Source organism: Nuphar pumila, chromosome 4, assembly GCF_984573655.1.
Source record: "Nuphar pumila chromosome 4, dmNupPumi1.hap1.1, whole genome shotgun sequence".
NCBI lineage: Eukaryota > Viridiplantae > Streptophyta > Magnoliopsida > Nymphaeales > Nymphaeaceae > Nuphar > Nuphar pumila.
Window position 1 is genome coordinate 5,701,940 of NC_143252.1, and position 3,107 is coordinate 5,705,046.

The 3,107-nt window shown below is 41.5% G+C and overlaps 1 pseudogene; it reads right to left on the minus strand.

Annotated features, from left to right (window-relative positions):
• Positions 1 to 474: 474 nt before the first annotated feature.
• Positions 475 to 981, minus strand: LOC149839161 (transcription factor bHLH149 pseudogene; annotated as a pseudogene).
• Between the last annotated feature and the right edge of the window lie 2,126 nt (positions 982 to 3,107).

Here is a 3,107-nt window from a genome sequence, read left to right on the forward strand (position 1 = left end):
GCTTCAAAGGGGCTAATGATGGATACATGGATTGGAGTGGACCAAAATCAAATCTGTGAAGAGTGTTATATGTATGTATGCATGGATGTCTTTGTGTGCAATGCATACATGTGCATACACAGATACATACACATACAAAGTAGACCGAGTTGAGTTTGAGCTTGGCCACCCTGGGCCTCTCAAAAATAAGCCAAAAGCATCATTTCCCAATAATTAGGGGCAGATTTAATTTGCTTAATTGGAAACATATTTTTATGGCCAAATTTATCAAGGAAGATGAAAAAGAAAACCAGCAAACAACATGAGATTAACACCTCAAGTGAAGGCCCAACAAAAACACTGTTTTTTTTTCAATTTAATGCACAAAAACAAATGCAACAAACTTTTAAAAAAAAGTACAAGAAATTCCAAAAAGAAAAGAGAGAGAGAGAGAGGAGGGACAGCAAGACACCTTAGTTATTAATTCTGGCACCCCTAACTCCGGCTGGATTGATCCAGCCGAGCGGGCGCCGCCGATGAGAGCAGCTCTGCAATGGCTCTCATGGCTTTCACCTGCATCTCAAGCGCCGCAATGTAATCCCTCGCTTCGTCCAGGATCACCGGAAATGACTCCTTTCGGCAGCCGGGGACCAACCTTCCGAGGGTCTGGACCCGCCGGGCGAGCCCCAGCTTCCTGGTCTTGGCGCTCTGTAGTTTAATGAGTGTCTGGCTTCGGCTTGAGCTGCCGGCTCGAATCTTCCTCAGTTTCCTCGCGATCCTCGGGTTGGCTTGGTTCGATAGAATGGCTCGGCTCCATCTACTCCGGCCTCTCGCGGCAATTGCAAGCGTCCGGTCGGCGGCTTCCCGGACAGTTCTGGAGGGCGGCACGGCCGACGCCTTCCGGCGGACGTGGCGGAGCGCCTCCATCAATTTTCGGGCGTAACTCCGGTGCTGGAATCCGGTCTTCCATACTGTCTTAGCCTTCTTGGTGAAGGATTCCATTCTAGGAAGACCAACAAGTGCGAACTCCTTATTGCATTCGTGTAAAGGAATCCTGTAATTCAGAGATTCCCAAACGAGATCTGAGAAAGGAAACTCCCGGCGAGGATGCTAATCCAAACGTGGATCAGGCAAGATAACTTCGGCGGGAAAAAGGAGTCCGGTCGGAGAAGGAAAGATCATGGGATCAGCAAAAGACCTGTCTTGATGGAATCATTTAGATCGATGGGATGAAAGAATGAATGGCTTGGAAGGATAGGTGGGGATTGGGAGAGGAGAGATCGATAATGGTTTTCGTTAGGAGGCGTCTCTACGCTGGATAGGTAAATATAACAAGGAGAACAAGAGAAACGAAGAGACTCTCTCTCTCTCTCTCTCTCTCTCTCTCTCTCTCTCTCTCTCTCTCTCTCTCTCTCTCTCTCTCTCTCAAAATCATTTGAGGACTTCAAAGAAACCACCAGGAAAATTTTGACGCTGAGGTTTAACTCTCTCGTTCCTTCAGAGGATGCGGACAATCTAAACTTTTATTTTTTTTTAATTTAACCTTAAAAGTATGATCTAGTCTGTTTAGTAGTATTAGGTTTTTGGATCATCAGATTATAACACGCAAGCAGATAATAATTTTTATAAATTTAAGGACTCATAAAATCATATTCTTCTGTTATAAAAACACAATGTAACAGTCGATTCTTGGCAAAATATATCACGTTGAACGCATCGGTGAGATACCAACGGGGCTACGCTTGTTTGGTAGGATCTGTTAGTGCACCTCACCTTGTGTCCGGGACGTTGCAAGTTCAAATCCCAATGACATGATACTATGATTTATAACGGGTAGGGGTCTGTCTGCCTAATTCCAACTTGCCTATAGAAAAAAATGTAACGGTGAGGTCTAATTCGTCAAACTTAGCTTAGAACATTAAAAATAAGTATTGTCCACACTTTATAGATGGCTAAAAGAACCACATTTAAAATATATACAAGAGAGGGAGACATTATGCTAAAATGAAGTTTTTGGGTTTTTCAATAAAAAAAAAAATCAATATGATCTCATACATGCATTGAGGATGGTCAGTTTACTAAGAATAAACCCCCAAGTTTATGTTCTTTCAATGATAAAACTATATTTAGATTGATTTTTCAAACTTTATAAAAACTTACTCATGTGATAGAATTGAACACTCCAAGAGCTAATCCCATAAAATACCGTGTATAGATCGCATCTATACAGGATAAAATAAAATATAAAAAAAAATGTCCATTTCATTTAATTAGTATGCTATATATATATATATTCTTTATTATGTTGGGAATTTTGTTTTCTTTCGGTTGGTTGGCCAGCAAAAGAGCTGGAAAGTAGCTGGCTTGGGCCCCACGAAAATGTGTGCAATTTAAAATGGAAAAGAAATTCCCACTCTAGAAATCCACTAGACGACAAAATAACTGCTCTCAGGCTTGCCCTTTTCCCACAAACGTCCGAGGTGCCACCGTCAGATGAAAGAAGACAACGTGTTTGATGATTTCCTTTGGAAGGGGGCCTCTTTTGAATAAACACCAACATGTGGGTGGATGCTGGGAAGGCCATTTGGCATTAAAATGTGGGTCCCCCTGTTTTAGGACAGTCAGATGTTTCGTTTTTATATCAGGGTGGGGCCCATGGGAACAACGCACATGCATCCTGTGAAACGTGATAGATCGATCATATAGAGTTTATGAAGTTTACAGCAAATTTTTTTTTTTTATTCTCATAGACCTAGGCTGCACTGGCTCAGCCTGCCATACTTACGGTCTTTGTTCATGTGTGCCTAACCCTCAGATCTTAGGGAGTCGGCAAGCTTTAACTTACGCAGAAGAGTGACTCCCTTGAAGTTTGAACCTAGACTAACCATCTAGGCCCCAAAACCCCTTAATTAGGTATTTTCAACAATTTTTCTACCACGAGTATTACGAGCACCTTGGCTCAACTGGTCTTAATTGCCGCCCTTGATGTTCAAAAGATAGAGACAAACGTTTAAAAGAATGAAATAAAAGGCCAGGAAATTCTAGTGAGAAATTGAAAATTTTCATATTAATTGCATTTATATATTTGAAAGAAGCAATAAATAAAAATACTTACAATGAAATATAAC